General features: G+C 52.8%; 1 long non-coding RNA gene across 1 annotated transcript in view; it reads left to right on the forward strand.

Annotated features, from left to right (window-relative positions):
- Nucleotides 1–2,095: 2,095 nt before the first annotated feature.
- Nucleotides 2,096–13,275, forward strand: part of LOC144111905 (uncharacterized) — a 33,185-nt gene continuing 22,005 nt past the window's right edge. Inside the window, exon 1 of the long non-coding RNA XR_013310152.1 lies at nucleotides 2,096–2,289. This is a non-coding gene — a long non-coding RNA (uncharacterized LOC144111905). The remainder of the gene's footprint in view (nucleotides 2,290–13,275) is intronic.

The following is a 13,275-nucleotide window of genomic DNA, read 5'->3' on the forward strand; positions in this document are numbered from 1 at the left end:
CACGCGCAGAGGGCACGCGCAGAGAGGCACGCGCAGAGAGGTATGATTGGACTCACTACTAAGAGGCCGTCCCTAACAAATACTAGGTGGGGCCCCTAGCACGGGACCCCAGTGGCGTCGGCCACGAGCCGCGCGCGCTCAACAAGGGTATTTTGAGCCTGTAGGTCAGAGCAGCCGAGCAGGGCCGCCTCCCAGTCCTCCCGGGTGGAGTTGGTGTGAGGGAGATAACAGGGTTGAAGGGGAGGCAGACACCATCTGAGAGATGTCCAAAGACTTCACCGCACAGTGCGGACAGCTGCCGGAGAAAGCAGACCTGCCGGATGTCAGTGTAACGAAACAATTCAAGGGGGCACTTTGTTGACCTAAATAGCGGTAAGGCAAAAGCCTTTATCGAGCTGTGGCTGCTTGGTCGCTGCTGTTCCTTAGCGCGCGCGCTTGGTTGCTGGAGACACAAGAGAGCGTTTAAACGGCATCCTTCCTTATCGGCGTTCGGGAGGCGTCCGGTAAACTGCCTGGGGAGCGCTCCTCTAGAACGACTGTGGCGCTACTCAGTGACGTCACACGCATGCGCAGTAGGCTAAAGCACAGATGCGTTACTCTGCTTAGGTGTAAGAATGCGAAAGCATGTATCTTGAGGAAAGGAAAGGTTGTTTAGGGAAGGAAAGGACGCCGTAAATCTCAGATTTCGACATCTCAGTGGACACCTCAACCGTGCCTTATACCACGCAACTGAAGGTGTATATAATTCAATAAAGGCCGAGTTTGGGCGAGTTGGTTTACCATGCTGAACGTAAAAGCGCAAAAAACAAGGAAGTAGAATAAGACACGTCCTTGTTTTTTGCGCTTTTACGTTCAGCATAAAGGTGCATATATCATTGGTCCAAACCACTGTCGCAAGCTAGCCCGGAACTTGGCTAAAACATGCAGACTATCATGATGATGATAATATCCAAAGAGATATTCTAAGACACTACTCGGATACCTGCCGCGGAGGCTCAGAGGTTAGAGCGCTCGGCTACTGATCAGGACTACCCGGGTTCGAACCCGACCGCTGCGGCCGCGTTTCGATGGAGGCGAAACGCAAAGGCGCCCCTGTGATCGAAATTGGTCGAAGATGGTCGAAATTATTCCGGAGCCCTCCACTACGGCACCTCATTCTCCCTTTCACTCCCTCCTTTATCCATTTCCTTGCGCAGAGGTTCAGGTGCCCGCCGATATGAGAGACAGATACTGCGCCATTTCCTTTCCACAAACACCAATTTCCATTTCACTCAGAATGCAGTAGTACGAATGGTTGCTCAAGATTTTGGTGAATGCATTCAGGAATAATGCCACGACATTGAGGTAACCAGTGCCGACATCGCTGGGACTTCGTATGCACTTCCGATATCTGTTGCTCAAGCCAGCGTCGGCGCTGAGGGAGACGCGGTTATGCGCCGTGCCTCTGTTTCCATCATTCAACTTTTGATAAAGATTTCTTTATCGAGTTAATTTAGTCATCGGTGTGACACGATTTGAGACCGGGCATGACCTGAGACCGGACAAGGTCATGGCCGCCACTATCAGCCATTAAATGCTTTCGCCCTAATAGTGCAATTGGTTGCGGACTTGCATATTTCAGTTTTTGCGGCATCTTACTCTCTGGTTTTTTTTTCGCAGCATTTTAAAGAAAAGCTTGAAAAATATGAAGGAAGTGTCATGTTGTTTACGTTGGAGTATTGTAGCCTGCGCAACTGACTTTTTAGCCGAACTAGGCAGGTGCGCTAAGCGCATTGATGTGGGCCGCCGCCACCGACGTCGAAGATTGCGCAGTGGTGCACACAAAAAAAAACAAGAAATTACTACGCCTGCCTTGACAACTTCAGCTCACCCACTCAGCTTCTTTCTTTTTGTATATGTGATGACTAAACAAAATCGACGTTTAGGCTGGCTTTATGTTGCCTTGAAGAATTTCATGCTGGACTTCATGCTGGATTTTCACAGAATTTTTCAGAGGATTTTCAGAGGACTTTCAGAAATAGTGCAATTAAGAAAAGCACACATGCAGCGTCACCTTTCGGTTCACGCGGACTTTACTAGGTGGCGACACATGAAACTCAAAGTGGCATGGGCGTAACCTAGCAGTCCCAGGAGTGTGGCGCATTCGAGCCGTGCGCATTAGCACTAGTGCCCACCCACTCCAAAGCATTTACGCACTCTAGCGGCTTGTAAGCGTCGTGAAGTGCTCATTTCACGTGAAGGACCAGGCGAGATCAGACTACCTAGGAGGAAATTCTGAGGACACCACGTGTAAGTACTGCAGCTCTTCCCAGCTCATCTGCTTCGCGTCCTTTCAGTTCCACTTACAGCCGAGCACCTTCGAATTGCTCCGTATTCGTTTACCAAGAATTTTAATCCACAGTTACGACTTGCGTGCAACAGCTCCCGCTGACACAGGTTGCACAAAACAGTAGAAGTCTCCTGACACATGCGGCCGTTTTGATTTTCTGACTCGCGTTTAGACTATTTTACCGTCAACCTGTTGCATGCAAGCAGATTCCTAGGAGTCCATGATATGAACCTGCGGCAGCAAGTGAAAGAAAAAAGTCAACGCTATTTCGCGTGGACACGCAATAATTAGAAAGTTGAATGTCTCCGTCTACCAACGTCATAACAACTAAAAGCTAACCCGCTATTGTGAAGCTCGTAACTCGCATTAGGACACATAAACAATATCCCATCTGCATTATTTTACCTTGGGAACGCCCGCGTCCGGCGGAGCGAGCGGACGCATCGCGCCTGGGCTCCGTGTTTTTCTTGCGTGAGCCGGAGGGTCGGCGTTCCTGGCTTGGTGTGCAGAGGTGTGTGCGTATGGGCTCCGGCCATTTTTCTGATTTTCACCAACTTTTTATATTCCGCTGAATTTTATTGTGTCTCCCGAAGTTCAAGAAAGTGCCCGGCACCTTCCCAGCCCATTTTCGACTCCGGCACTCTGTTTCTGTGGCGCACATGGACGCTTGTTTCCACCGAGCCCAAGGCAAGCCTCTCTAAGCCTACCGCCGCTGGCGATAGGCTCCGCTTCGCATCCGGGCCCACTGCTTCTCCAAACGTGGACGTCGTCACCGTGAAGGGGAGGATCTAGCTCCTGAACAGTATATACCCACAAACTGGACCTACGTAGACCACTGATATGAACGAGGCTTCGCCACTCCATCATCTTCAAAACGCACTCCCAAGACACCGCTGACGGCGTCACCTTCCGCGTCCGCACAGCATTCCGCGTCCCAACAGCCATCTCCCTCCTCAACACGTAAGCTGCCTCGCCACGCTGCGTCACTGCCACGTCTTCCTCTTGAAGACTTTTAAGTCATCATTCGTCCTCGCGCGGGGGTCAGTCTGCGTGCCTGGGACAGAACTGTCTTCGCAGAGCGATCATCTCAAGCCTTCATTTGACCTAATCCGACACTGCAGACGACAGCCATCGGGTGAATTTCGTTCACAACACCCTCACCTTTAGCACCCCGAACCGGGACCGCGCCATCACTTATGCGAAGCTCCAACCAATCAACCTGCGTTCGACAAGCTACACTGTTGCCGCCTCTTTTGCCCCACCAGGCGCATACGCCCGAGGTATCATTCACCATCAATACGTGGATCAGACACAGAAGGAAATCATAGACTACTGATACCCCAAAATCGAGAACACTGGATTCTCTCCGCCCGCCGTTTAGGCAAGACCGAATCTATTCTCATCACTTTCGCAGGGATCAAGTTCCCCCGCCATATCTCCTACGCCAGCAGTGCTGTGCACCGCTACATCTTCAACAACAAAGTGGAAGCCTGCCTTAACTGTCGAAAAACGGGACACCGAGACGACGCTTGCCCGTCTCCTATGCACTCCAAGTCTCCTCACTGCGGAGCTCGCGACCATGACGAGGCCCATAAATGCAACCCCCTTTTTTAGTTTGTTCTGTGCCTCACCAGACTGCTTCCTCCAAGTGCAAACGCCGCTACAATGTGTCTGCTGTCGTACTGCAACGCCAGCTACACGCTGCGAACTAAGACAGTGCCCCCACCTCCCGTCGTTCCCGATCCCGGACACGACGCTAAGGGGCGGGGAACACCTAATCCGGCGAGCACAGCTGGCAGCGGCATCAAGCGGAGCCCTGGATTAGGGGCAGACGACCATTGCTAAGAAGACGGACGACACACCTGACTCCGCCAAATTGCTCACCTACTCTCTAGAGCTATATAATTATAATTGGTTTTTTGGGGAAAGGAAATGGCGCAGTATCTGTCTCATATATCGTTGGACACCTGAACCGCGCCGTAAGGGAAGGGATAAGGGAGGGAGTGAAAGAAGAAATGAAGAAAGGGGTGCCGTAGTGGAGGGCTCCGGAATAATTTCGACCACCTGGGGATCTTTAACGTGCACTGACATCGCACAGCGCACGGGCGCCTTAGCGTTTTTCCTCCATAAAAACGCAGCCGCCGCGGTCGGGTTCGAACCCGGGAACTCCGGATCAGTAGTCGAGCGCCCTAACCACTGAGCCACCGCGGCGGGTAATCTCTCTCTAGAGCTCAATAAACGTTTTCCTTCCTTCTTTCCTTCCTTCCATCCTTCCTTCGGCCAAAATGGATTCCGACCACTCCTCCTCCTCTTACCGGCGCTCCAGCCGGAATCCCTCCAGGTCCTTCCCACCCCTGGACTCCAGGTTGTCTCTCACCGAGAGTTCTTCACGAAAATTCAGGTGAGCCGGGCAGTCGCGGCTGCTCACTCTCAGCAGTCTCAGTCTCGCGATTCAGAACAGCATACCCTCCGCGACAAGATAACACCGTTAAAGCTGGCAACCATAGACGACAACAAGAGAACGCTTCTTTAAAGCGTCCACTGTTTGGATCCGATCCACCATCTCAAATAAATTCTACTCTACCCGTTCGACCTGTTTCCACCACCTCGCCTCAGGCGCCCACATCTACTCCCTCGCAACCCAAAGATACTACCTCGAGTCCTCCCTCTAAGCGGAAAGCTATCTGCCGCTCAGAAAGATACGTTAATTTTGATGACCTCGAGGAATGTGGGGCTCGTCTAGAACACAAATTACGGGCTAAAATTGATCCTCAGCTCGTAGCGAAATGTGCTGAGTTCTCCCGATAAATCCAACAGCAAATGCACCAGTTCCACCAACAAATGCAGCAGCAAATCGAAAATCGAATTAACACCCTCATGCAGCAACTCCAAACACGTGTCACAGGTCTTGAAGCTAGGGTAGACGCACCGGCCGCCCTCCCCACTATGCGAGTTAAACCATACGATTCTAGTCTCGCTAACCTTTTCCTATTAATCTTGGTCACCGTACCTACGAGTATATACGCACCTTCCTCTCTCGTTGTAAAGCTGAAATTAGCTTTGGCTCTCTTCCCTCTTACCATATAGCCTTCGTTAGCAATGACACCCCCGAAGGATCCGTTCTCTCCCCCTTTCTTTTCAATGTCGCCTTGCTCATGCTACCTTCAACATTAGACGCTATCCCCCTGCTATCCCACACCTTATACGCAGAAGATATCACCCTCTGGGTTTCAACAGGCAACGATGCTGAGGTTGAATCCCCACTTCAACAAGCGGTGGATGTCATTGAGCGCCACGTAGCCGGAGCCGAACTCTCTTGCTCACCACAGCAGTCCGAGCTGCTCTTTCGAGGTCAACCCGGCATCCACGGCCATCCTCCCATCTGCATTACTGCTAGTGGCCAGCCCATACGCGAAGTATCCGCCATTAGGTTATTGGGGCTTCTCATCCAGAGCAATCAGAAAAACCCCGACATTCTGGCTAAACTCATAGCCTCTGTCTCGCAGACCATTCTTCTAATTCGTCGCATTGCTAATAAACATAAAGGCATGCGAGAGATGGACTTACGATGTTTTGTTCAGGCGTTTGTTATCAGTCGCCTGGCATATACCGTCCCTTACCTCTACCTTAGCTGCCAGGAACGAAACCGCGTTGACTGCCTTATTAGACAGAAGTACTTTGATTTGGGCTAGTTGGTTCATATCTTGAAAGAAGTTAGGACGGCGCTAAAACGACAAAGACAAAGAGGCACGAACACAACAGGACGGGCGCCATACAAGGCATACAAGGCTGCTCTCCATCTCCTCCACCGGACCCTCACGTATAAACTAGTGTCATTAGGGGTCTACAACACTGTTACAGAGCTCTCGAAAGCTCATCTCACCTCTCACTAGGAGCGTCTCAACCACATCTCCACGGGACGTCACATACTCGACAAGCTTGGAATAAGCTTGGAAACGACCTTCGCCGACAAGGCCCAGCTTTCGTCCCATATCCGCAGCAACCTTATCGTTACACCTCTACCGAGAAACATGCACCCAGGGTATCATGCCGTTCGCCGCAAGGACAGGGCGAAGTCTCTGCATAAAGAGTATTTAACAGATCAGACAGCGGTCTACGTCGACGCTGTCGAATACTCCGATCGCGATGTTTTTTTGCTCGCGCTTGTAAACTACTGTGGACGGCCTTTGGTTGCGTGCTCCATTCCGTTTAGATCATCTGAAGAATCCGAGGAGGCGGCCATAGCCATGGCGATGGTCTCCACTTCTGCAGGAATTATCTTCAGCGACTCTAAATATGCGATTCGCAATTTCACCAAAGGTCGGGTCTCCCCCACCACCCTATCTCTCCTCTGCTCCACCAAGGACCAAATCCGCCCGATCCATTTGATCTGGGTAACTGAGCTCTCATCCCAGACAGGGAACAAGGTGGCCCGAAATCATGTCCGTGGATTCGTCGACCGCGATGTGGTGTCGCCCGTCCTGCGTGCGGCGAGAGATCGTATGGTTACATTTCATGACATGACCATGCACTACCGCTTAGGTAGACTTCTATATGCCCCCGCACATATTTCTCTAATCAAGCCCCAAGAGGTTGCGTGGAGGCAACTCCAACCGAACTCCTTCCCCAGCCCCCCGCGATATATGCCCGCATATACCCTGGACTCTACTCTCCCTCCTGTCAACTATGTAGCCAACATGCCACTCTATTCCACATACTCTGGGCTTGCCTTCAGGTCTCCCCTCCGCGAGGTTTTCAGCTCTCGAATCTAGACCAGCGGGAGGCCGCATTGCTCAGTTCCTACTCGGACACATATATCCGGGTTGTCACAAGAGCCCTAGAAGTCGCCGAACGCCACGGACTCATGGCCACTTAGTGAGGCTATAACTCCAAACCAACTGCTACCTTGGTGGATGAAAATAAAGTTTATCCTCCTTTTCCTCCTCCTGTATCGTGCGCAACTCTGGCCGAGACTGCGCAGTTTCACGTAATTCCTGGAGAGCCATGCTGCGCATGCGCGAGGAGCCCTCCACTACGGCGCCTCTTTCTTCCGGAGTCCTTCCTTTATCTCTTTCTTTTCTTTATTAAAGTTTACCTCCTTCTTCTCCTTCTCCTCCTCCCTTATGGCGCGCTTCAGGTGTCCGCCGACATGTGAGAGAGGTACTGCGCCATTTCCTTTCCTGAAAACCAATTTAAGTTTTTTTATTTATTTAATATAAACCTTAATTTCATTGTTTTTATTTTATTTAATTTAATTTAACGATGGATCAGTGGCCAGGGCGCTCGGCTACTCACCTGGAGTTCCCGGGTTCGAACCCGACCGCGGCGGCTGCGTTTTTATAGAAGCAAAACGCTAAGGCGCCGTGTCCTGTGCGAGATGTCAGTGCACGTTAATGATCCTCAGGTGGTCGAAATTATTCCGGAGCCCTCCACTACGGCACCTATTTCTTCCTTTCTTCTTTCACTCTCTCCTTTATCGCTCCCCTTACGGCGTGGTTCAGGTGCCCAACGATATATCAGACAGATGCTGCGCCGTTTCCTTTCCACCACAACCAATTATTGCGGCCACGGTCCGCGGTGTGGGTCTCCACGGCAGGCGTCGCATGGATCACACCTACCGTTCCGCTGAACGCACGAAAGTGCACCGGCGTGGTGGTGGTGGTGGTAGTGGTTTTATTAAAAATAATAGCAAAAAGGAAGGAAAACATTTTTGCTAGCCCCGGCATCTGCCATCGATACTGAAGCACCTGAGCTGGGGCAGCGGAAATAAACGATAGCAGGCAGAATGGAGAAATGAAATAAAACAGGTGAGGGGAGAGGAAGAGAGGTTAGGGGGAGAAGTAATATTGCCGCGAATATTTGCAGTGTGTTCGTTTTTCAAATCTGCCGCCACATCACTTTATCGCTTTGTTTGCGACGCATGACGCGACTAGATTTATCTCGATTGATCGCAGCCAGGCAGAGCTGATTCTACGTTGTTCCGGAACGTTCTAGTAACTTTGCGCTCTTTATCTCGAAAGTTCGCTATCAGCTTTAAATTGAGCACGGCCGACAGCAGCCGGCATTCAGTTCGACGACCGCCGAGCACGCTTGTCGCTTCGCCGCCGCCGAGTGATTCAGTCCATTTTGGGTGCAAGTCGGCCCAATAAACAGTTCTTTTAGAAGACCCTTTCGTCCGTCTTCATCGCTGCTTCGACTGCCGTCACCACTACGTGACATTTGGCGGAGGTGCTGGATAGCCTTCCATGTTCCGGACGCTCCCTTCTAGTCGTGAAGCCAGCCCTGAGCGCTTCGCACCCGAGGACGAGCCAGCCGACGTCTCCAGGGAGAGGAGCCTGAGTTCGGAAAACTGCCGGACCGCACAAGACAGCGAAAAGACGCGGCTACGAGCACCGCAACCTCGCCGAAAATGTCGACACCGATCATACTGCAGCAGCCGCGGGTGCCGCCAACTTTCAATGGATCCCTAGGCGAAGACCCTGAAGAATGGTTGGATCAATTTGAGCGCGTGGCGTCATTCAACGGGTGGGATGATGCGGCAAAAATTGGACACCTGTTCTTCTCATTGGATGGCTCCGCACGCACGTGGTACAAAAACTACGAGTCGTCCCTTACGACATGGGTGTTATTCAAGAGAGAACTATTGAAGGTATTCACCAGTGTCGTGAGGAAAGAAAGAGCCGAACGACTCCTCGAGTCCAGGATCCAGCTTCCGAATGAGCCCGTCCGCGGTTACGTCGAGGAGATGAAGCACCTATTTCGCCGCGCCGACCCCGGGATGACCGAGGAAAAGAAAGTTCAGTTTTTAATGCGCGGCGTAAAAGAACAACTCTTTGCATGCCTCGTCCGCCACCCGCCAAAAACAGTCGAGGAATTCATGCAAGAAGCATGCACGATTGAGAAGACCCTCGACGTCCGAGCTCGGCAGTACAATCGTCCTTCCTCTGCCGGTGCAATCCTTTCGGACACGCCGGCCACCACCAGCGACAGCTTGCGGGAAGTTATCCGCGAAATCGTCAGAGAGGAGCTACGCCGATTACTGCCATCCTCCCCACAGCGCACAAGCAGCGACTCTGATGGACGTGGTACGGGAAGAAGTGCAACAAGCACTTGGCACCCGACGGCCACAGAACCCCGGGTCATGACCTACGCCGCTGCAGTAAGAACTGCCCAGCCCCAACGACAACCCCCACGTCCTCCCCGAGATGAGCCACTTGTACCACAACGCCGCCTCCCAGCCCCCGCCTGCCCAGCCTATGACCGACGCCCCAGGAAATGCGACGCCTGGAGGACTTCCGACAACCGGCCGTTGTGATTCCATTGCGGTGAGGCCGGCCATATCTTCGTCACTGCCCGTACCGACGTATCGGTCTTCGAGGATTTGCCATTAACGCCCCACGACCAGGCTTCGGGCAACGCCCGCAGGAAATCGACGAGTACCTGCTTCGAGAATAGTACACGCCAAACCGCTTTTCGTGCTCACCATTGCCGTCAACCTCGCGCTTTGCGTCGGCATGCCGCAGCTACGCAGCCGCGGTACGAGGAAGATCTCCCAGCCCCCGTAGGGGAAACTGAAGGCAGCAACCTCTGTAAGTGAGGTTGCTAAAGAGCGAAACGCCGAAGATCCTCCACCGACCACGCCCCATGAAGACGCTGCACCCGCGACGCCACATGAAGAACCGACACTCGCTGCACCGATGCCGCACACAATGAGAACCCCGACCACGACGCAGGCTGCCTTGAAAACGACGCCGCCACCCAGAAGAGCTTCGACCATACGCCCCACCCGCGACTCGCATACGCGACGAAGCCGTGACCCGACGCCAAGAGCGACGTGCAATGCAAGAGCCAGGACCTCTGACTTAAATGTGACTATCGACGGCCGGAAAGTTACCGCTCTAGTCGACACAGGAGCCGATTACTCGGTGATGAATGGAACATTCGCTGCGCAGCTGAGAAAAGTCACAACGGCTTGGGACGGCCCACAAATTCGCACCGCAGGGGGACACCTCATTACGCCATCAGGACGATGCACAGCGCGAGTGACTGTCAAAGGACATACCTATCCTGCGACCTTTGTTGTGCTACCGCAATGCTCCCGCGAAGTGATCTTGGGTATGGATTTCCTTAATGAGCATCAGGCGATCATCGGCCTGCGATGCAAGCTGATCACGCTTTCGACGGACGAAGCCAACGCTTCGATGGAAACTCGGGAAAATCACGTTGCCCTGAGTGTCCTGGAGGAAGAAGTGAGCGTCCTACCCCGATCAAGCGTTATCCTGACCGTAGGCGCCGCGAAAGCCATTAACGCTGAAGCCATCATCGAGGGCAACATGCAGTTGCTCCTAGACCGAGGAATCAGCATCGCAAGAGGCATCGCACATTTACGCAATGGCCAGGCCGAAGTACTGCTGACTAACTTCAGCGAAGAATACCGGCACATTAACAGAGGAACGGCGATTGCTTTCTTCGACGAAATATCTGACGTACGAGACTCCTCCGCCCTCTCCGACCCCTTCGCAGAAGATTCGCCTGACCAAGAGAACTCGCCCACTTTGGACATCAACCCAGCCCTGCACCGGAACAGACAAGACCAGATCCGCAATCTGCTTCAAAGCTACAGCGAGTGTTTTTCGACATCGCCGAAGGTGCGACAGACGCCAATTGCCAAGCATCGCATCATAACGGATCAACACGCTCGACCTCTCCGTCAAAGCCCCTACCGTGTGTCCCCGCGAGAACGACAAGCCATCCGGGACCAAGTCGAAGAAATGCTTCGCGACGACGTCATCCAGCCTTCAAACAGCCCATGGGCGGCACCGGTTGTTCTAGTGAGAAAGAAAGACGGCTGACTTCGATTCTGCGTGGATTACCGCCGCTTGAACAACATAACAAAGAAGGACGTCTACCCCCTCCCCCGCATCGACGACACACTGGACCGCCTCTGCAATGCCAAATATTTCTCATCGATGGACCTCAATAGCGGCTACTGGCAAATTGAGGTCGACGAAAGAGATCGCGAAAAGACAGCATTCATCACTCCGGATGGGCTGTTTGAATTTAAGGTGATGCCATTTGGTCTCTGTTCCGCACCAGCGACGTTTCAGCGAGTAATGGATGCAGTGCTGGCAGGCCTGAAGTGGCAAATTTGTCTGGTATATTTAGATGACGTTGTTGTCTTCGCCTCAAACTTTGAAGAGCACCTCAAAAGACTTCGAACAGTACTAGACGCAATCAAGTCGTCTGGCCTAACGTTGAAAGCAGAAAAATTCCACTTTGCTTAAGAAGAGCTGCGGTTTATAGGCCACATCGTTAGCAAGGAAGGAGTACGCCCAGGCCAGCAGAAAACAGATGCTATTGAACAGTTTCCACCGCCGGCCGATAAGAAAGCAGTGCGCAGATTTCTCGGACTGTGCGCATACTAACGACGATTTGTGAAAAACTTTTCGCGCATCGCCGTGCCCCTGACCCAACTGACGAAGGCAGACGCGCCGCAATCAGAAGCCTTCAAGGAACTTCAGCGTTGATCACAGTCCCCACCGATCCTTGCGCATTTTGATGAAAACGCCGATACTGAAGTTCATACCGACGCAAGCAGCGTGGGACTAGGCGCCGTCCTCGTTCAAAAAAGTGACAGGCTGGAAAAAGTCATCGCATACGCTAGCCGTTCCCTTTCCAAGGCCGAGGCTAACTATTCGACAACTGAGAAGGAGTGCCTTGCCATCATCTGGGCTACGTCAAAATTCCGCCCCTATCTCTACGGACGGCAGTTCAAGGAGGTCAGCGACCACCACGCGCTCTGCTGGCTTGCCAATTTGAAGGACCCCTCTGGCCGACTCGCTCGATGGAGTCTGCGTCTCCACGAGTTTGACGTCACCGTCGTTTGCAAGTCCGGACGCAAGCACTCTGATGCCGATTGCCTCTCACGAGCCCCTGTAGATGCACCGCCGCCGGACGACGATGAGGACGCCTTCCTGGGACCCATCAGCCCCAGCTCTTTTGCTCAGCAGCAACGCTCGGACCCCGACCTAAGAGGCTCTCATCGAGTACCTGGAAGGCAAGGCTTCTTCACCCCCCGCTTCATTCAAGCGAGGACTGTCTTCCTTCTGTGTGCAGAATGAGGTCCTTGTGAAGAAGAACTTTACAGCGAACAAAACAGCCTACCTCCTTGTTGTACCTACTTGTCTCCGCGAAGAAGTTCTACAGGCTTCACACGACGAGCCGACAGCTAGACATCTCGGGATTACTCGCACCCTCCGCCGCATTCAAGACAAGTATTACTGGCTCCGACTGTCTGCCGATGTCGCACACTATGTGAAAACCTGCCGAGATTGTCAGCGACGAAAGCCTCCTCTCACACGACCAGCAGGATTTCTGAGCCCCATTGAACCTGCCTCAAGGCCCTTTCAGCAGATCGCCATGGACTTGCGTGGCCCTTTTCGAACGTCAACATCTGGAAATAAGTGGATCATCATAGCGACCGACTACCTGGCCCGCTACGCCGAGGAGATAGCCCTACCGAACGGAACAGCAGTAGAAGTCGCCAAATTTTTCGTGGAGTGCATTCTTCTTCGACACAGAGCCCCCGATGCGCTCACCACGGAAAGAGGAACTGCATTCACGGCGGAACTAACGCAAGCCATCCTGCGGTACAGCCAAACCAGCCACCGGAGGATAACTGCATACCATCCGCAGACCAACGGACTGACCGAGCGCCTGAACAAAACCATCGCCGATATGCTCGCTATGTATGTCGATGCCGAACACAAAACCTGGGATGTCATCCTGCCTTACGTCGTTTTCGCCTACAACACCGCAGTGCAGGAGACCACCCAGATGACGCCTTTTAGGCTCGTCCATGACAGGGAGGCCACGACCACGCTAGACGCCATGCTGCCCAACGTTACAGAAGAAGAGAACGTCGACGTTGCCGCCTACCTTCAACG

The sequence above is a fragment of the Amblyomma americanum genome, unplaced genomic scaffold, assembly GCF_052857255.1.
Source record: "Amblyomma americanum isolate KBUSLIRL-KWMA unplaced genomic scaffold, ASM5285725v1 scaffold_13, whole genome shotgun sequence".
Taxonomy (NCBI): domain Eukaryota; kingdom Metazoa; phylum Arthropoda; class Arachnida; order Ixodida; family Ixodidae; genus Amblyomma; species Amblyomma americanum.